Here is a 22,910-nt window from a genome sequence, read left to right on the forward strand (position 1 = left end):
AGGAATAATTTAAGTGCCATTGCACACCGCGATTCTTCTCAGGTAGCTGATGGGGACAATTCAAATTTACGAGCTGTTTAACCATTTTTTCAAAGTGCCATGCATGGATTGGATTAAGTTATATTAGGGCAGATAGCGTTGTCTGTTGCGACCTTAACCGAATAAAAAAAGTAGGGAAAAATAATATTCCCTTTCCTTTGCTTTGACGATGACCTTTCACCTTTGACGATGACCTTTCACCTTTGACCGTCGCCCTACTCACCAACGATCTTTCTTTCTTTTCTATCTCGTTTTGTGACATCCCTATCGTCACAAACGAGCTGCTGCGCGATCAAAAATGTATGTTTCGCTCGCGTCGAAATCTATAAGGGAAGCGTAAATATTATATTGAAGCAAAAGAAAATTGGTTGAACTTTCAACTTTGCACGTTACCTTCGGTGAAGGTGAATAATTTCTACCACGGTTTTGTGGGCCGGGCTTTAGTACTATCCATCACTCGTGATCATTCGCGCGTCTTTCTAACTGTGATTTGATTGGTTGGGAGCAACGCGAGATCGGGGTGCTCGAACTAGGTTCAACGTGCGTGCAGCGAGATAAATTATACATAATGTTTAGTCTATAGCTCTTCCCGCAAAATCCACCTGGATACATTGAGAAAATGGCTACGCAATGATTTCTAAAAGCTGTATGTATTCCTGGTTATACGGTTAGGGTGAAAAGATACTTGAAATTTAAGATAACGTCCTTGACGTCGAAGCTAGACGCAATGGTAAAATCTTTAACTTCTATATTGTATATACAGGTTTTGTCGAGATTTCGCCATACTCCATCTCTATCGGATAGCCAATGGTCGATGCTGTCACTTTAGTTGAGGGGTAGACAGCCTCGCAGGTATACGGGATGGTATAGCTATTTGAGGATGGTCATATGAGTTCTATAATCCATTCCAGGAGTTCCAGCTTAATTCTGCAGCCATGTTTCGTTAATATTATTAGTACAGTTGAGCGCCGCGGATGTCTCAAGAATCTCATGGAGTTTTCCGCTATGGGAAACCATTGGCTATGCTCAAATAGCTAAACCACCCTGGTTATTGATGGCTATCTTTAGCAGGCATCGAGATTACGACGGCATTTGGCTTGAAGACTTTTAAGAGCGAACGTCTGTGGCCTTTACGTTGAAGTGGTTTCGACCTTAGGTCTAGGAACGTGACGTCCTAGTGGCCTTTAGGACAATCCCTTAGTGTACTTATATATAGTTTTTTTTTTATATATATATATTTTCGGAAGCCAAGCGCGAGGCTTCATTGTATCAGAGTGCTTCTATCGAGTGGGCAAATATCGTGGCTTATTAACCTTTAAGTGGTTTTACCCCGAATTTCGTATATAGTCTGTAATCACTATGGTCTCTAACCAGCACGAGTATACGCTTCCGGGGTTTCCTAAAATTTAACCTTATAAAATTCATATAGGAATACTCTTATAATAAAAGGTCGTGGATTGGGATAAGTTTACTCTGTTGAGTACCCACTACTTAAGGGTAATAATTGTCCTTAACAAAGTTTCAGCTTTGGGCTGGATGGGAAATATCAGTTGACGTAGATATGGGTCTATAAAGACTCCTGATCGCGAGTCGCCCATCATCATATCCACTCCATCTTACCTCATTTCTCCCAGGTTAGGGCGACAATCATACCTGCCACCATCCACCAATGAGGCAAAATCTTATAGGAGGGAAGTTTAAACTGGAGTATAGGGGTAACACGAGAGAGCCTTTGATGACGTTGCTGGCGGGGATGGCGAAAAATACGTAATTCCTTTTCATCTCTGACGCTATGACCCGCCTCTTCTTTCATACCCCTCCGTCCCGTGGAAGGGGGTCCGGGACTTTGACGTGCGCCCAGATTACTCTGTTTTCCATTCCTACTTCTAAAATGAAATCTATCCCTGACTATATCGACAACATTTTGCATTCTTTAATAAATTGATTATTCGGGAAACGTAATTTATAGTTCATCAGATCGAAAATTGAAACCATTAATAGGAAGGCTGGCTTCGTTCAATATTGCGGCAATAAGAGGGACATTAAAATCATTTAAAATGTTCCCGCGCTACAATTGATAGACGGTATAATCAGTTAGGAAGTTCACGTCCGACAATTATAGTTCAGTTAATTGTTAATTCAATTCGTTTCGATCTCCCTAAATCCCTTTTCGCTCTCGCTTGGTCAACAGTTAACGGCTAGGCACCTTCTATTCCGTGCAGGGGCTATTTTCAAAGTTCAAAGTTGAGAGTTTTCCTCGTGGTAAGCGCTTTTCAAAATTCCCTCCCCCCTTGAAATTTTAAAGCTTATAATTAAGTACGGAGGTTTGAAATTGGTCGTTATCCGCGAGGACCTAACGCTATAAATTTGAAGGGGAAACTAACTTCGTGATAAGGCTTGTAGAGTTGCAGGTTTGCGAAGAAATAAAGCGCTATTATTTCCAATGGTATAAATTATTAAATCTGCAGAAAGTTTTGGACGCAGTTGGGAAAGTTGATTCGCGTAATTGTCTCCGTGCCAACGAAAACGATTAAGTTTCTTAGTTAGCTCCGCTGACCCCTGATGCTTAATTAAGAAACTGAAAGACAATGATTTCTAATTTAGTTAAGGGGACATCGTCATCCCTAAAACACTCTAATCATAACTTGGAATCAGTGACCCTGATGACAAAAAATTAAGATTAAAATTCTGGTGAGAATTCATGGTATAATTTCGAATTCGCTAACCCGCTTCTCTACAAACCTTTCTCATATCCCCGTTATGTGTATTCCAATTGGTGCGTATACTATGGTTTTGATATCCGAAATATGATATAGGTCAAATTTAATAACGGTCGTTTCACAACTTTCAAGGACCACGTCAGAAAAGGACTAAAATTACCGGGGTTTATTATTTGAACTAAATTGGTCGTAACTTGAGCTTTTTAATAAGTACTTAAAAATGTTTTTTCTCCTTTCTATATAGTGCCAATGTTAATTTGCAGGGTTTTTACGGGTCAGGGAAAACCTGGAGAATTCAGGGAATTTCTAAATGGCTTAAAAAGGTCAGGGAAAAGTCGGAGAATTAAAAATGTCAGGTCAAATCGTAGAAAAAGGCCGTAAAAAACATGGAAAAGTCGGCTAATTTGAATCTGAAACATTTTGTGGCAACCCTTTAATTTGAATAAGTACTTATAAGTCGGTTTATAGGCGAGTCGCCCGATTACTGGAGTACAATTAAGAATCCGTATGAATACATTTTTGGACTATAGTCTTGTCCTTCATGCATATACTCGTACCAAGAAGTGATATCTAGTTTATTAGGGAGAAGGTATAAATTCGCCACATTTCCAGCTTTATCTCCAGTCCAAACGTAGGTCCGGAGCTAATCCCGGCCTCTAAATTACAATCAGCATCTCATTGGTTCTTGAAAATTCACGTCAGCGTGACGCGTATGACGAAAATTACGTATTTTCCGACTGAGGAGAGGCTGCGAAATAGCCCGGCCTCCTTTTGCGTCCTCCCTTTTATTTTGAAAGGGGGACTGGGACTATGGCGCGCGAATACTTGGGCATCTTATATCTTCTCCCTAATAAACTAGATATCACGTCTTGCTCGTACTGAACACTCAAATGCAAACCTTTCTGAAAATCTGAAAACTTTTTAAAGTACGCGCTAGTAACTCTAGTATTTTTCTTTTAAAGAAAATCTACATTTCTCGCAGTGATTTCTGTGATTTGTAGAGAGCGTTTAAGGCGCCTTTAAGCTTTACGAGCGACTAGGGAAATAAGAACTTCAAAGCTTTACGAATCATACATTTATACACCTTACGTAAAAAGCGCAAGCAAGAACTGCTTTTAAAAACGAAATCGATCTACAGCTATGAAATATCAACGCGCCCCAAAAAGCCAACGCTGCCAAAAAAAATGGACTTTCAAGCTCATTCCTCTATTTCTAACGATATCTACCCACCATAGCCATGATATCCTATGTCAGGGATAGTTCAAGAAATGGTTAAATACCGGAAGTTGATCAAAACAATTTGAAGTGGCTAATAGAAAATAATTTAAATATTTTATTTTGATATACGTCATCTTATGAACTTATTTTTGTATTAGGCTTATCTTCCATCAAATAGAGATGTATAAATTTCGTAGCGTTATCAGGGTATTGGGACTTTGAATCGACATTTAAGTTGAATCTGTCCTCAGAGTCGTTTCACGCATTACAGTCACGTGATATTGCCCAAACAGCACTCTAGGAAACAGTAACGCTATAGTACTACAAAATATAGTTCCCCTACATAACGCATTATTCTAGATATGGTCCTTCGAATGAGAAACAAATTTAGCGCGATTCGTTCATTTAAGGAGTAGGTTTTCAAACCATTTAATTCAAATAACTATGAAAACAGTAGATAGAGACCATGCATGGATATCCAACATTCAGTTTGGGAGCTTCGGGGGTTTTTTTTCTTTTTTTGGAATTTTTTTTCGTTCTTCCGCATTTTGGATTTTTGGAATTTTTTTGGAGTGAAACCAGAAGCGGCGTAACAGAGATGAGGATGAAGAGGAGAAAGGAGAAGATAGTAAAGACAAAAGGAAATAGGTTTCCCGGTGCGCCAGAGATAAAACGTTTTTTAGGAGCCTGCAAGAAATTTCCAATTTCCCTATATACGAATAAGTTATCTTTTAGGCTTAGCGATAGATAGCTAGGACTTGGTTTCGGTGCATCCCACGCCCCCTTTCCAAAAAGGTTAGAATCCTACGGGTTTGAAAAGGTCAAGAGATGTCTACGAAAGGTATTTAAGAAGCAGACTGTGCGCTAGCTGTAGGCTCTAAATGGTTTCGTCTGGATTTCCCAAAATATTACGAGATACGACCTACTTATGCAAATTAATAGGCTTCTTAAGACTCGGCTTTTAAGGAATAGACCAATTATGATGAGCCGCTCTTAAACCCCTTATTTGACTATAAAACTGGTTTAACTCGATCATTTTCTGAATAGATTCCAAAAGTAGGCGTTTTGTTGAACGTTTGAATGGTTTGATATGAATCTGACAACTTGAATTTTTAACGAGGCTTAGCCTATTGTATTGCCTTCAATAATCTACCAGTTTTTTTTAGTTTCTCTAAATTTATTTTTTTTTATTCAAATCCTTAAAACCTGTCAAGCATTTCGATTGTTTTAAATGAATATTTATAATTAAAAACAAACATTTCCAAAAATTTGACCCTCGCAACTAAACAATCGCCTTTAAAAACGTCAACCGCATTTCACCGTCCAAAACAGAAGTAGATTCATCTGAAATTATTTAATAGTATGGAGGAGGTTTTGTTAGAAATTTTCATAACCATGGTGTTTCTCTCTCGAGGGTTTTGATAACCTCGCTAATTGACCTTTTTTTTTGAAAAGTAATATTTCAAATCGAAGGACGTAAATTTTAAACATGTCCAAACTAAAGTATTTGCGTAATATTTGTCTTGAATTTCCCCGAAACTACGCCTTGAATTTGAAATGCTTCTTGTCACCTTCTACGACAACAGGACATAACACGTTTGTGTCTTAGATACACGTATGTACTTATATAGGAGTGGGGAATCGTTAGATCGAACATGGTTTCCGGGAGCGGAGGATCCGAATCCCCTAGTTTCCCAATTAAATTTCCGCTTAAAAACATCCGCGTCAAAGCGATATAATCAAAACTACGTAGTACGTACCATAACAAGATCTCATTCAGGTGAATTGGATCTTGCTCTAACCTAAAGAAAACCTAGCAATACTCTAGCTGAACATAACTCTATGCTTAAGTAAACCTAGCAATACTCTAACTGAACATAGCTCTAACCTAAAGTAAACGTAGCAATACTCTAACTGAACATAGCTCTAACCTAAAGTAAACCTAGCAATACTCTAACTGAACATAGCTCTAACCTAAAGTAAACCTAGCAATACTCTAACTGAACTTAACTCTAACCTAAAGTATGCCTAGCAATTACCTAACCTAAATTAAACCTAGCAATACTCTAACTGAACTTACTGTTAACTCTAACCTAAAGTATACCTAGCAATAACCTAACCTAAAGTATACCTAGCAATTACCTAACCTAAAGTATAGCTAGCAATTACCTAACCTAAATTAAACCTAGCAATACTCTAACTGAACTTAACTCTAACCTAAAGTATACCTAGCAATAACCTAACCTAAAGTATACCTAGCAATAACCTAACCTAAAGTATACCTAGCAATAACCTAACCTAAAGTAAACCTAGCAATAACCTAACCTAAAGTAAACCTAACAATAACCTAACCTAAAGTAAACCTAACAATAACCTAACCTAAAGTAAACCTAACAATAACCTAACCTAAAGTAAACCTAACAATAACCTAACCTAAAGTAAACCTAACAATAACCTAACCTAAATTAAACCTAACAATAACCTAACCTAAAGTAAACCTAACAATAACCTAACCTAAAGTAAACCTAACCCTAATCTATTACACCATAAATAAAATGAAGGTCAGGTTGGTGTCCTACCTACAACTAAAATTAGTTTAAACTTAACAAATTAGAGTGGCGAATATCTATCGCTATACGTTTTTTTTGGTCAGATTCTTCACTAATGTAGAGAAATAGTTCTCAAGAATTGTAGTATGAAACCCCTTACTATTCCAATCTATGGCACGTAGTTTTAATTATCTTTGATTTCATCTTGGTAGTTGGGGGAGGTCACGTTTGATTAGACAGACAACTTTGCAAACACAACAGAAGCGAATTCAGCTCGGGATTGGGGATGAACGTCTAAACATTAGAATGAATGACTTTGGCAAAGAGTTTAGCCTTTAGTCATTTGTCATTAGACAATTGAACTATATCTATCTCTAACTTATACAAATTGACTCGTTTCTTGTATTGTTTTGATTGTTTAGGGCGCCTAGTTGCGTTTCCCAAGTTTGAAACTCAATTTGCACAACAAGTGCACCTTGAAGAATACGTTAAAGGAAGAATGAAATGGACAGACATCGTTGTTTTACGAATTTAAAGCGATTCTACAATTGTTGCTTGCCCATTTCACTCTCCCTTTAAGAAAATTTAATAATTCGCTATCTATCATAAAAGGTTTTTTAATCTTGAACAATTTATTTAAAAATATATCCTTCGCTTTTTGATACATTTCTCAGCTTATCTAAAAACGTTTTTAATGTGTACAGGGAGTTTCTGATAAGTCTAGCATGAATTAAGGAGAATGTTCTTTGGGCAATTTTGAGTCGAAAATGTTCCATGACATTTTGCCGTCCGGGGCGCCTGTTTTCGAGTTTAATTTCAGTGTTTTGGGGATAACCCCTTAATTAAATTAGAAACCATTGTCTTTCAGTTTCTTAATTAAGTATCAGGGGTCATCCCTAAAATACAGCATCCAATCTTAACTTGAAAACAGTGACCCGGACGAGAAAATGTCATAAAACATTTTCGACTCAAAATCGCCCAAAGAACATTTCCCTTAATTTATAGCAGACTTATTAGAAACACCTTGTATTGAAATGGGGAAAATAGGCTAAGAGAATTTATTTCGATTCCTTTTTTCCAATACGTTAATATTTCGTTTCGAAATGTTCTAAATATTAAAGTGTCAAACGAGAAGGGAATCTGCTCTTAAAATCGATACTATATACCTTCCAGAGTTCTTTCATTCATTTTTCTTTTCTTTTATTATTTAATTTGCTTTCGTGAATTGCTCCTCGATATCCCATATCACCTTCAATATCCCAAATTAAAACTGTTTCAATTAAATTGGAAAGGTTCCCACTTTATCTGTCAGAGCTAGTGTGTATGTGATTGGTATCGCCAGGGAATTGATTTTTGGTATTTTGTAATGATTTTTCGCCCTTGAGGGGAATTCTGCCTGGGAATCGATTTTCGGAGTCTTTAACGAGAAATTGAATGTAGAGAGAGTTGTTTGTTTATATTATAAATAATATTTCCGTTTATATTCTCTGTTATTATAGTAGATGGAGTCGTGCATAATAACATTTCCTAGGTATGTATTTTGGTGTTAGCGGGAAAGTTTTGTTTACGTCGCGTTCCATCTTATTAGATAAATATCTTAAGAAAACATGCAGTTATTAATATGTCTGGAAAAGAGGTTGTTTTTATTTTTTGAAGTTAAAATTGACGTATGTGCCATGGTTGTAAGTAGTTTTATGGGGTGGAGATTTGTTAGAAAGAGTGTTTTCTGGGTGTTAAGGGAAAGTATGGGAAGGATTTTTAAAATTGACATAAACGTCACGGAAATTAAAATATGTTTTTAATATTTTTAGTATTATGACGAACAAATACAGTTAAAATAGCCTAAATAGGGTTGCCATGGGTCAGGGAAAACTTTCAAAAGTCAGGGAATTTCAAAATGGTCAAACAAAAGGTCTTTGAAAAGTGAGGGAATTTCTAATGGGCCAAAAAGGCAGGGAAAAGTCAGGAGATTATAAGAATTTCAAACAATTCTAGGGAAAATTTTAATTATTTCGACAAATTGTGGGGAAAGTCAGGGAAAATCGTAGAAAAGGGTCGGGAAAACATAGAAAAGTCAGAAAATTTCAATCTGAAAATTTCATGGCAAAGATTTAGTAATTTTTAAGCACAAAACTCTGTAATGACTTTTTTTAAATAGAAGTGTCAAAATTGGTCAGAGAAAATGACTTTAAAAGCTTATAAAATGTCATTTAGTTTTGAAATGAAATGAAAAGTGTGTTTCAACACTGTTTTCATTATCGGGGTCATTTGACAACTTATGATTTATCCATTTTATTTTTATAACAAAAACCAATCAAAGTAGTCTAAAGTATCGTGACCGTTTTGCTTTCGTGAGTTACCGTTATAAACGTATATACGTGTCTTCAATTTGTAACACTTCTTTTTCACCCTCTCCGTTTCGTGCAGCGTGCGCGCAATTTCACGTTTTCACTCTTTGACTCGAGAAATTTGTTTACTTCCAAAACTCTACTATAACATAAGAGTTTTTCCCACGTACACGCAAATCTGAAATGCTTCTTCAAACTCCTACCTATACGTCTACTAGTACGGGCACTTAATATTAATCCTCCTTAGACTCCAATACGTAAAATACGCCGTGTTCTGTCATTACTCTAAACTAAGATCACTTATCATTTGTCATTTCGTGGTGTGAAGGAAAGAAATAAGCCTTAAATGGTCTTTAGTGACAAGAGATCTGAAGGAAATGTATGGAATCTGTTTTTTCTTTTTTTACGGTTTTTTGGTGCGTGGAGATATTAATTTGCAAGAATGACCGACCTCCAAACGTTGTTAGGATTATAGTAATTTTTTTTTCTTTTTTGTTCTCACTCGTTTTCTGCCTCTATTTAGGATTTGACTGATGTTCTTTTTTGCTAATCGAGTTAAATCTCACGGCCGCCATAAGTTGTAAGGTTAATGCGTGAGAAATGTCTTTGATCTAAATGATCGTCTATTTATGGAAGGAATCCATAGATCTAGCACTGTTTGAAGACGTGCGTCATTGGTTCTCAATGCGGTAGACGAAATGGTGAATTGGAAAATAAGTGATGATAAATATATAAGTAAAGCGTCGTTAGGCCTAATTTGGTCAACTTTAAGCCTAATCTAAAAAAAAACTAAGGCTTTCCGTAAATTAAGGTAGTTTGACTTCTAAAAGTCTGCGAAATTAAATTATATAAATTTGCATAAAGAAAAAATTAACTCCGGTTTCGTTCGAACCAGGGATAGATTTAATTTTAGAAGTAGGAATAGGTTAGTATTTACTTCAGTCCGACTCATAGCCCTGTATAGAGCTCCTCCCTCCAACACGTACGTAACGAAAAGTTTAAATTATCTTATTGGCTGCTCACTTAAACTACGTTTTGATGACGTTGCTGACGGGGACGGCGAAAAATACGTTATTCCTTTTTACCTCTGTCGCTATGACCCACCTCTTCTTTCATTCCCCTCCGTCCCGTGGAAGGGGGTCCGGGACTATGACGCGCGCCCACATTACCCTGTTCTCCATTCCTACTTCTAAAATTAAATCTATCCATCTTCTAACGCACTTTTTTGTGAACAATGATTTTGGTTCATTTGGTTTCTTCAATTGGCCTTGTTCTTATTCAACGTTACTGGCGGAGGGTCATTTAATTTCTCTACTTGCGCCTGTAAATTCCCGTCAATTTAACCCGGCATAACACCAACACGTAAATAGGATAAGTGTCCAGGCCTATAATCTGGTCGCCCTTGAAATCTTACACCCTGTATACGTTCTCGTCTGGAAAAAATGGAGAAGCATTGGCCAGCAAATTTCTCACTTTAACTCAAAACACCTCAATATATAAACAAACCCACCTGGGCCACCTCAATCAACAGACACTTTAAAAAACCTTATGCAAGAAGACTGAAATTACTTCAAAAAAAAAAAAAGTTAGATAGCTCCCCTAGATACTAACAACATTTAATGAGATTAACCGACAAGATCCTGAGGAGTCCGGGCTTGAAAGAAAAAGGTAGCAGCGAAGAAAATTAACTGCTATCTTTCGCTACCATCTAATTTCAAACTATGTTTATTAACAGGAAAGGAAAATTTTCCTAACAGCTTGTTACCAGAAGTATAATAAATTAAAGTTTTAGGATGTTAAGCCCCAATTTAACAATTTATAGGTATTTCCCCTAAAGTATAGCTTCTTTTTTATTATATTCTGCCCGAAAGCAAGCGATGTCTTTGCATATTAACTAATTTGGGTGCTCAATTCTTCGGTTTCTCCATAAAACAACTGCTTTTCTATTTTTGTAAAATACGCGCCTTTATTTGAACAAAAATTTTCAAACTAGACCACGTGTTATGACGTCAGATATTGCAAACTGTTTAAAGGGTGCGCGAAAGACGCTAAAAAACGAACGACGCGCAGAATCTCGCTCCTACAAGCATTAACCCTACTTATTATTTCTGCTGTTGATTCCCCGTGGGTGATTGATGTATTGTTCGCGTTTACGTGAAATATTGTGAAAATCAGTCTGATTAACGTGGTTCAGGAGTTAATTTTTATATTATGAATGTTTCTAACATTTTAATTTCAAGAAATTATACGTTTATACCGGTTTAATTGTGATTTTCGAGCCGCTGTTAAATTATCTGGTGACCCCCCCCCCCCAGTTCTACGACAAAGAGCTAGAAACTTGCCCGGGTTATGGCGCCGTTTTTCCACTAATATCGCTAAAAGATTCCGCTGTCACGTTTCATCATGTCCAAACATTAACCCCTAAATCAGATCGATTAATTAGGTGTTAAAAAGTGGATTAAACCCTGGAATCTGGATGAAAAACTGGAATTTAACGGTAAATTAATAATTTATTAGTAGCTTTCGGTGTATTGTTTAGGCCTAAGTTGCCAAAATCAGTATGCTAAATTTCGAAGCCTTGGTTATTTTTTTTATGGCTATGATTTTTTGCCAATTTATTAGGACTCGGAGCGTAGGACTGTTTGTACATTTATAATATTCTATTATGTGAATGTTAAATATTCATAATATCCTACAAAGTATTTTACTTGAATCTCGTTTAAAATCCTGTTTTATACTAAAATATTTAGTCGCATTAGGACTTTTTTCCTGGAATCTAATGGAAGGAACTAATGGATTTTTTGGGGGAATAGATGAGATAGTATATATCTTTTATTAAGCTTTCCTTCCACACTTTGGAAGTAAATTATACAGAAAGGAAAATGGAAAATAGAAAAGGAAATAACTGGGGACGTCGGCCCCAAAAAGGGGGGAAAAAAGTAAACAAGGTATTCTCCAATAAATGCGTCTTGGGAAAAACCGGGGGGGGGGGTACGAAAACCCCTACATCTCAGCGTGTTCACACTATAATAATTGGGGAAATAATATTTATTTTAATTGATGTTTTAAACAGAACTTATTTGATGTTTATTTTGTAAGAACAACCACGTATTACCAGAAGTGAGATGAGACTTGAAGTGAAGGGCTCTAGCATTGATCCTGACACTAGTGAACAAATTCGAGGATTCTATGCCGCTTCCCAAGCGCCCCTCACTACTAAGAAAAAAATTGGTCGAGTTCCAAAAACATTTCCTACCCCCTTCCCCTCAACCTAAAGCGGCCGAACACGGACGCGGCTCCTTGAATCTAGTTCGGCCGTCTACCACCGAGAGCGTCTCACGTTTTGGAGGGGAAATTCAGAAACCGCTACTAGAGGGCCAACCGTTCTTGTGTTATCAAGAATATTCACTTTCGCCGAGTGAAGAATTTGGTTAGCTCAGTACTTCTGGTCTCATCTCACTTCTGGTATTACTTAAACTTAGGGCTGATGGTTTGGCTGTTTATTTGGAAACTTTAAGGTTAATTAATCTTCAAGAAGCCCTGTTTACAAACACACGCTATAATTATGGGTCATGTTCCTGATGTTCTGTCATATCTCTGTCTTATTATAAAAAATAGCAACACCTTGCCAAAGTAGACTGCAATGCGAACTTAACTGTATTATCGCGCTGGTGAGATGGAAGTCTCGCGTTGAGACTTCCTTAGGCGCGCTTATTTTCGCTCTTCTTCTTCTTGGAGGAGAAAATAGGACGGCACAGACCATCCGTCATCTAGTCGGAAACGTTTCTTGGAAATCTCCGCCATTATTATATAAGGAGTATTCTACCCCGTAACCCCTCGCCTGCCACCCTTCAACTTCAAGGGGTCGCCCATTATTACAAAGAAAACCCTACTGTTTACCTTCATAGCGATTCTTTTTTTTTTACTTCAGGAATATGAAATTTACGTTTAGGAAATTTTGTGAATCAGGGGACGATTTACCATAATGACTTCTTGGGAATAGTACAAATTCCATAAAATGAATGAATAAAAGCTGTGGAACTGTTCTTAAAATAAGGGTATCTTTAAACAGGGATAGATTTAATTTTAGAAGTAGGAATGGAGAACGGTTAGTATTTACTTCAGTCCGACTCTATAGCCCAGTATAGAGCCCCTCCCTCCAACACGTAACGAAAAGTTTAAATTATATTATTGGCTCACTTAAAATACGTTTTGATAACGTTGCTGACGGGGACGGCGAAAAATACGTAATCCTTTTTTACCTCTGTCGCTGTGATCCGCCTCTTCTTTCATACCCCTTCGTCCCGTGGAAGGGGGTCCGGGACTCTGGCGCGCGCACAAATTACTCTGTTCTCCATTCCTACTTGTAAAATTAAATCTATCCCTGCTTTAAATTAATTTTAAGTTAAGTGGAATTCTCTTCTTTCAAAGTCAATCTAGTTAGTTATTGTAAATTATAGAGATTTCGGTAAAAATCAAGATATTTTTGGAAGAATGCAAAATCAGACCAAAAAAGCTCGAAAAATATACCTTTCTTATGTTTGGTCTTCTGTCCGACCCCTTGACAATTGCACACATTTTCTGTTCTGTGTGCACCAGTCCTCATCTTAGCGATTTAACGCGTGCCCGGTATAGATGCTTTACCCTCATTGGTTGCTATCCCGGCCAGCTAAATTCCTTTCCTTGGGATTTCCCCCCCCCCCCCAACTGCCATAAGGTGTGAAGGAAGAATGAAGGGAACTGCGGGGGGGGGACCCATTAAGCTTTCTCTTTCAAGACTATTGGCCTCCCATGGATCGCTTTGCCACCATTTAAGACTATAAGCGGAAGTACTATAGGTTTTGAGTATCTGCGCCAAGTCGTTTATTTGTACAGACTGAAAAAATGAACTAGGAAAATTGACTCGATCCCCATGCCATCGCTATCAAGAAAGTTACAAATATTTTCATTTTGAACGATCATTTGCAATTTATTAAATAAACTGTAATAGATGGCGCTTCGCACCTTATAAACCCTTTTCTTTTTCTTTCTTATGGGAACCGCCATCATGGACAAAGCAAGACAGTATTGCTTTGTCCATGCCGCCATCTTTGGGATTCTAAATGTATCTTACTCTCTGCAAGTATTGGAATGATCTAATTGATCTTTACAATGCGCTAAGCCTAACACTGTTTTTAACCAAGTTTTCAAAAGAAACCTATTATCTCTATACCGGCAAGTAATTAATTTTTCCACTTAGATTAAATTAGAGGATACTCTAATCAAAGTTCGTTTACCGAATTTAAGAATTTCTTCAATGCAAATCGGTGTGATTTTGTTTTGGTCCTGGGGCATTAGACTTTAACTAGGTTCCATAATGGTATCTTAACCTTTTTAAGAGGTTTAACAGATTCTTTGAACTTATAAATAGCTTATCTCACTCTGCGTTTTTGAAATTCGACTCGAAGTGTCTTGCGTATATAGTTTGGGAGAATCTAAGGATAGAACTTCCTTCGGGGTGATGGATTCGAGTGGGGTGAAATGACGGAGAACGTTATTTGTTAATCGCGTCTCTTAAGTTGCTTCGTGAGAATTCTCACATGGTGCTCGGAAAATTGTAAGAAAGGTGTTTTTGTGAGTTTCCTCGTGGTTTGAGAGTGCCTCTTTGATATATGTCAAAACTCAAAAGAGCGAAAGACGTACGTGGAAGTTCTGTCGAATAAAAATAGGTGTTAATGTTATCTGATGTTCATAATGGAATATGGTTCTTCCGAGATCTCCGCAGTGTAGGCCTATAAGTCTGGCATAAATTAAGAGCAGTGTTCTTTGGGCGATTTTGAGTCGAAAATGTTTAATGACATTTTTTCACGTCCGGGCCTGGGCCACTGTTATCCAGTTAAGATTTGAGTATTTTTCGGATAACCCATTAAATTTAATGAAGAAACTGATTGAGACAATGATTTCTAATTTAATTAAGTGGTCTTCCCTAAAACACTGAAATCATAACTCGAAATCAGTGATCCGGACGGAAAAAAAATGTCATAGAACATTTTCCACTCAAAATCGCCTTAAGAAAATCCCCGATACCAAGAAGTAATATCTAGTTTACTAGGAAGAAGGAATAAATTCGCCACATTTCTAGCTTTATCTCCAGTCCAAACGTATAGTAGGTCCGGAGTTAATCCCCGCCGCCTCTAAATTACAACCAGCATCTCATTGGTTCTTGAAAACTCACGTCAGCGCGACGCGAATGACGAAAATTACATATTTTCCGACTGAGGAGAGGCAACGAAATAGCCCGGCCTCCTTTTACGTCCCCCCTTGTATTTTGAAAGGGGGACTGGGACTATGGCGCGCGAATACTTAGGCATCTTATATCTTCTCCCTAATAAACTAGATATCGCTTCTTGCCCATACCTAAGTTTTATGGAACCCCTTGGGATCTGAAAGGTTTTCCCCAGATTGAATTGGACTTCGTAAGTTTGTACTTATGTTAGGCCTAATAATTGCGACTTGTCGTGATTCTCGTGACGAGAGCTTCGGTGAAATGATTAAATTGGACTATACAGTCCATCCTACCAAATGTTTACTACTAGTATTAACGCTACACTGGGCAATTTAGGACTAACTCGAAATGAAACGGAGCTGCTTGGAAATTTATCGAGCTGTTTTATGCCCCATACACGGTGCTATATTTATAATAAACCATATAGGAAACTAATAAGTTTCGTTCCCTTCAATCTTCTCTCTCTCTCTCTCGTTGAAATTTCTCGGCACGCAGAGACTCCAATGTGTTTGGTTTACATGGACCTCATTTAACTTAACCGGACATACAAGATTTTCAGAGTAACTAACGTCTCGGCGAAACTAGTTTCAAGCATATGTTATAACATAAATTGGTGTGATATGCTAAATAAGTTTGTCACTGGTTACTAAGAGCTAGTCACGAAGTGACGAGATGAAACGCAATGATTCTGTTATAGCCCTAGCTAGATGGCGCCATATAACGTAGAGTTGAGTAGAGAACATTATTACACTTACAGAGCCAGTAGGCTACGAGTAACTATGTCGGGAACATTGTCTAACCCATTCGTGTAACGATATCATTATTATTTGTATTAAAGTATTTGAAGTTAAGATTATTAGCTTAGCATTTCCGGTTCATGGGATTATTTATTTTCTCAAATTAGCGTATCTATACTTTTAACTGTTTTCACTTCCGAATAAGATAGAGGGTCCATAGCCAAGTCCTAGCCAGCTATTTCTCTTTAGGGGCGATACCAACCAGGCACCTGGTCCTTCCTTAAATCGATTGAAAACTTTGCTGAAAACGTTCTAAATATTGGCAGGCAGGTATTGTAGACCTTATCTAAGCCTCGGCCGACTGTTTACGTCGAAGAAATAGACCTTGTCAATGTTTCCCCGGCAAGTTTATAATTGTCACTTTTAGCTTAGGGCGACGTGCACGCTCTACCCTGCTGGCTTCTCTCCCTAGGTTCGAACCTCCCACGCCCTTAGTCTGTGAATAAGAGGGTGGGGAGGGGGAAGGGGTGTGACTTGACAAGTGGTTGACATTCCAACAACCAACGCGTCCCGCGCGTAAAGATTCGGAGGATTTTGGTGGCGGGAATAGGTCATTTTCAACTTTCAAAAGTCTTTGCATCTTGCATATTTTTCTTACATCGCGTTAATTCCCAAAAATGATTTAATTAATTGTTCAATAATAAATCTCTAAATTAACTCTAATTCTATTTTTAATTCGTATAAGTTATAGCGACGTTTAATCGCGCTGTTTATATAAATAAACCCATAAATTGGCGAGCCCAAATTTATAAAATAAAACATCAATAATCAGTTTATTTTCTATACGCGTGTGGATTCTACTCGTGAGAAAATGACGTGGAGGGGAAGCCATACTTTGGGGTTTGAGATAACAAGAAAAACAGAATGAGATGGAGCTATGTTTGGTTACCACCGGTCCAATTTAGTGGATGATCCGATTTTGTGTTCGTCAGAGACAGCCCCTGTATAGTTTCCTACGTTGGAGGAAAGACTAAGGATGCGGGGGAAAATAAGTAATCACGAGAAAACCCTGCTCGAGAATAGGCGAGCATACGCCTCATTCGCGCTCTGTGGGAGAGAAAGCGGATCGAGCAGCGCGTCCGGAGAAAAGAGCTAGCAAAGATTCTTAATCAAATCGGATAACTCCTAACACCTTGTCGTTGGGATCGAGGAGGGAGAGGTCAGGATGAAAGGGAAAGATGCGTTTCCCAGATAGGGATCGAAAAAGCGCCGAATGCTTCTCTTATTTTAGTTGAGAGGAAAACGTGTGGACAGATATATACGAGGGGCCAAACTCATACGCGCCTCAAATGACGTATTTTTTTTTTTTTAAACTCGTAATTTTCTTTAATCTAAAACCTTTATGGAGTTGATTTCATCTTTATTTGAATCTAGTAGCAGTAAAGGCACCCGGTAATTGCCCGTCAGGCTGTCGGCTCATTTTTTATTTAATTTTTCGGGGCGCCATTTTTAAATATGGCGGCATTTGAACCAAACCCCAAAAGCCATAAAGCCCCTCTATAGGATATAGAGAATCGGTGTACTAAATATTATTACTGAAATCGGTTGATATGTAGCCTCGGACGTTATTCCATATATAGAATGTTATTTTACATTTCTGGCCGCCATTTTTCAAGATGGCGGTGGCGTATCGGAAAAACCTTTCATGGTGCGCGTCTACAACTTAAAAGTAACGTCCCTGCAAAATTTCAGCCTTCTAGGTAAAACGGTTTGCCCTGGTCAGTCAATCAGGAACTTCTATTTTTATTTAGATATAGATTGGTTGAATTTTTTAATTGATATTTTTTTAAATGGAAGTCAGAAGACGTTGTTTTATAATTGATTAGCTTCACCGGTGATAATTGTACGGAATACGATAGTTCCCGGCGAAATTTTCTAGAGTGGTTGGCCCCTCTCCGAAATAAGTCACTCCACAGGCGCCTTAGCTGGGCAAGCCGGTGTAGATAGGAGCTAAATCAAATGGCTAATTAGAAAATAGGATGATAGATAGATAGGATAACCCCCGCAGGACGCTTCCCATTTACTTTCACCCTTCCTTATACGGTATACGATCCTGCTTGTATGTACGGACGCGTCGAAGAACCTTAATTATACATTTTTAGCGCGTCTTTCACCAAAACTGATCGTCTTCGATCGTGTCAGACGAATGCCGTAAGCGAAAGGGCCCGAAGAAAACCAATTGTTTGATCCATGAGTTTTATTATCAAACCCCCCCTTGAAAGGAGGGCCCCAGGTCGTCGTCTCTAGTCTGGCTCACCGCTTAATTCATATTTATAAGGATATGTTTGGCCCGAAACTCCTTAAGTAAAATATTGGTTTAATTATGAGAATGAGATAGATTATTACGAGAAGTATATAATACTTATCTTCGAGAGAAGTGTATCTCAAAGCGGGGTAATTGTAACAAGATTCTTTCCAACATCATTTTACATTTGGAGCATGGATACTAAACCGAATCACATTCGCTATAAATAGTTCCCTCATCATTACTCTATTAGCTCTTAACTGTTTGTCCCGCGTCAAGACAATCAAGATTTGTGGATAGATTGTTGAGGATTTAGTACCAAACAGTTATAGAATTCACCCTAGCACGGTGCAACGATGCCGATCTGAAGTTGATGAGCAGGAGAGCAAACAAAAAGGTGCATTGCATGAGCCTGGGAAGAATCATGTTACATAACTAAAGTATTGAGAGGATACAGAGTGTCATCCTTCTTCTATTATCCCCTTCTGGTGTTACTTAGAATACAATTCTAACAATTGACTAGTTTCTCTCAAATGCCAAATGCACGTGAACAGCTAGCCAGAGGGGCAATCTGTGGCGAGTTAGGCTTACAGCGTCACTTATTGAAAGAAATAGAAAATACCATAAGTTTATCATGCCTCTAAGTACACAAATATGGGTTAAAACTGGGCATCTCCCGCAGGCTACTGTGACGTCAGAACTCGTATAGCGCTAAGATCCGAAGAGAGAAAATTTTGAAACTTCTGTCGCGGTGCAGCCACCAAGCGGTCGAGACGATTACTAAATGGGTCGAGATTTTTACGTTTCGTATAGGCAGGCATTGGGGGGGGGGACGAATTTTACTTAAGCAACCCCAAATCCCCCCCTCTCTCTCTCTCTCTCTCTCTCTCGTGAGATAGAGGCGGTTTCAGTCCTGAAACATTCTAAAAGGGATAAAAGAAACGCTAGGCTAGGCAGTACAATTTTGTATTGAAGTTGAGGTGATAAATTAAAATGATACGGAGAAAGTATAAGGTTTCATTAAAGGGAGCCAGACAAACACTATTGCTATAGGAGTAGCAGCCATTTCTCTACTTAGAGGCATGATAAACTTATGAAAATACCGATAGTAACTTACTGTTTCAGGTAAAGTAAGCGGAACTTGGATGCTGTAGTACTGTACGGTTCATTAGAGCTGAGAAACACCCTGTACACTTTATTAGGAGCTTCAGTTTGGAGACTAGAGAGAAAGGGGAGGGGTCAGTTTTGGGGTTAGGAAAACAAGATAGTGGAAATTCGAGTAGAAGAAGAAGGGTTAAGACCGGACACGCCTGCCTAGACTATTATCTATGGGATATCCCAGCTTCCGTTCTAAGGTAGTAGATACGATGGCCGGAAGTCTCGTGGCGGCGTGGATTCACCCCCCCCCCCTTCTACCGTCACGCTCCACTCCTGCAGCGCGGGTCGATCTTCTTCTATACTAGAGATCTATCTAGTTTGGACAAAGAATTTAAGCGCGCCAAAGTGTTACCGGATTAATTTTGCCCCCCCCCCCCCCTTACCCAAAATGAAATCTTTCTCTCGCAGCTGATGGTTTTTGTTTTACGTCAAGGATCATTACAGAAAATGGTTTAATTTTGGGATAGATACTTTCAACTCGTCTTTAAAAATAATACAGAGTTGTCGCGGGTCAGGGAAAACCCGGAAAAGTTGGGGATTTCAAAATGGGCCTAAAAGGTCACGGAAAAGCCAGGGAGTTTCAAGAATTTCAAGAAATTTAGGGAATTTGGTTAAAGTTGCTAAATTATCTGCCGTTCAACCATCCAGCTGGGTGGTGTTTTAAAGGCCGTTTTAGAGAGATCACCTTTGACCAGACACTGAAATCGGGGAGATCGCTCCACAATGTTTCATTTTTACATATTCAAAATGCGTAAATTTAAATTCATTTGCTTTGTTAGAATGACAAGAAGTTAGGGAAAATCGTGAAAATAGGTCAGTGAAAATCGTGAAAATAGGTCAGTGAAAACCTGGAAAAGTCAGGGAATTTGAATCTGAAATGTTCGCGGCAGCCGTGTAATACAAAATTCACATTGTGTTGCTTGGACATAAGGTTTTTGAATCGCGTTTAAAAAATTAGTTTTATAAACTGAACTTTTAATATCGTACCCGCATATTTTCCAGAGAAGTTAAATATTGCGTTTATTGAATCCGCTTTTCTTTCTCTAGTTTGCGAACGTACTTCCATTAAACAAAACTATGTAGAACGGCGGGGTTCTCGTTGCCAATGTTTGTTTTAATTACTCCATTCCCTTGATTACGCCTTTTTTTAACTGTCTCTTTTTATTTTACCATGCACATTCTTCGTTTGCCAAGTATGTTTGTCCCTAACGCGCCAACTGATTAAACCAAACGCCCGCGACCCAAAAGAGAATTACTAAAAGTGTCATTGCTGAGAGAATAACTGGAACTCCAATTGATTTTACGCTTTTATTGCTCCTTAGCACGCGACCTAGGTTTTTACTCCGCGATGATGGAATGGGAATTTTTGTTATTTTATCCCTAGTTTTCCTCTGCCCAAAGGGATCCGAAACCTTCAATTTAATAATATTTATATGTATTTTTCCCCTAGATTTTTATATGAGCTTACTTATACGCTTTATGGGTTGAAATTATAGCTTATATTTTATTTGAAAATTTGATGAAGCGGGGAGGGTTCCTTCTTGCAAACGTCGTGAAACCTTTAAATATTACAGGTATTATTTTTTCAGTTGAAATATCATATGAATAAAATTATATCAAAGTTTAATTTAAAGTAGATTAAATTTTTCTCTTAGTATTTTTTTCGCTGAGAAACTAATTGATACGTTAGTTAAATACAACCAAAGTATACAGTGTGTTTCTGGTAAGTCTGGCTTATATTAAAAGGAATGTTTTTTGGGACATTTGAATCGAAAATGTTCTATAACATTTTGCCGCTAGGGCCACTATTTTCGAGTTATGATTTGAGTGTTTTAGGGATGGCCCCCTAATAAATTAGAAATCATTGTCTTTCAGTTTATTAATTAAATTTAAGGGGTCATCCGTAAAATACTCCAAACATTTTTTGAGAGCATTTTTGATTCTAACACCCTATATAATCAGGAGTCCATCACATAGCCTCATAGGGAGGTTTTGGACTTATGGGGTTTTTGGCATAATGAAGTCTTTTCTAAAGTTCTTGGGTTTAAATTAAGTCTAAAAATATACCTACTTTAAATATTCAGAAACTTGACGGTTCATTGAAGATTGAATATTCTTTTACACGCTTACGAGATTTATCCCTTCAGAAACTTTTTAAGCAATCAAGCCAAGTCCTTCTTTTACCCCCGAACTAGATTTCTTTCCAATCCGAGGCCGCAATTTCCGATTTTCTTGATGTAATTTTCTGCCCTTTAAAGTTTAACTCGCTTCTTTTTCTTTTGGGGGGCCGCACTCTCTGTCTCTGTCTTTCGCCTGAAATGCCGGCTGACCCGCTGACCTTTTAGTATTTTAACCTTCTAACCATCATCTATGGGGTTAGAGGGTTGACTTTTGGGGCTGCGCTGGATCTTGAAGAGAAGAGGGAAGTCATTTTGACGTCATCTCGTTCCGAATCGACGTATATACGTACCCTCGCTTTAGTCTCCGCTGCCAGCATCCCGGCCGGCGACTGGCTAGCGGATTCCTCTGTCTTTTCTTCCCTTTTTTTTTCCACCGCCTTTGCTTCCTTCCTCATCCACCGAAATATCTAAGCAATGACGAGTTCTAAATATAGAACAAACCGCGGTTGCGTTCGCGTTTATTGTTGAGTGTCAAGTCTTGGTTACGTGGATAATATTAACTAACTATATAAAGTGGCGTACTTCGAAACCTTGATGAATAAAGCAAAAATACAGAGTAATTTTATATTAGTTCTTTACCGTACGTTTTTATTTGTACACCTGTCTAGTAAAACAATAAACCAAAGAGTATTTAGTAAACTAGTAATTTTTTCTGCGAATTCATCACAAAAAATTATAAGTTTCGTTTTACTACACGTATTTAAACTGGACTGCATTTAGGGGGTAATTTTCTAAAACTTTGAAATTAGATTTTGTAAAGTTGACGCCACTATAGTTTTTATTTTGTGAAAACACGTCATTCTCCTTGAACAGAACCGCGAATCGTTTTTCTCCCAACTTCAGGTCTCCGCTGGCTGTAGTTTCTCCGTTTTGGCAATTTTCTAGCGAAATCCGGAGTTGTCTAAGGATAACCGTAAAAGAAAAAGAATTGCTTGTAAGAATGTCAGAGCTATCACCATTGATATTTATTTCTACGCTATAGTTTGCGAGCTCAGCCGTCACGCGCTATATATACGCGTCCTACAGACTCTATAGTAAACAAGATGGGGCTAGACTATATCACAATATACTATACTCGAGGTTTTCGCTCAAGTGGAAATCAAAACAATGTTCGCTTCCTGTTCAGAGGAGTTGAACGTTTTTCTTACGTTCGAGGCTGAGATTTAGGTTTGGATTTTTGGGGTTGAACGTTTGTTTTTTTTGAAGGCTGAAGCCCTCATATGAACGGACGCCATAATAGCGGTTTCCCGAAAACGCTGTCCCTATACAGCGGTTCTCGTAAACGCGGGGTAGTGTTACAGCAGTTCCCCAAAGAGCAGTACAACGCGGATGTTAGTGTTAGAAGTTTATGATGGTGTAGGTTGGGTTATTTGAAGTCAAATTGTGCTAGG

The 22,910-nt window shown here is 38.1% G+C and overlaps 1 long non-coding RNA gene across 1 annotated transcript in view; it reads left to right on the forward strand.

Moving 5' to 3' along the window:
- The first annotated feature begins 10,943 nt into the window (after window positions 1-10,943).
- LOC149623401 (uncharacterized) overlaps window positions 10,944-22,910 on the forward strand; it is a 46,808-nt gene continuing 34,841 nt past the window's right edge. Inside the window, exon 1 of the long non-coding RNA XR_016374917.1 lies at window positions 10,944-11,371. This is a non-coding gene — a long non-coding RNA (uncharacterized LOC149623401). The remainder of the gene's footprint in view (window positions 11,372-22,910) is intronic.

Source organism: Phalangium opilio, unplaced genomic scaffold (assembly GCF_054372755.1).
Source record: "Phalangium opilio isolate 3A_F unplaced genomic scaffold, DU_Popi_V2 ptg000113l_1, whole genome shotgun sequence".
In the NCBI taxonomy this organism is placed as follows: Eukaryota; Metazoa; Arthropoda; class Arachnida; order Opiliones; family Phalangiidae; genus Phalangium; species Phalangium opilio.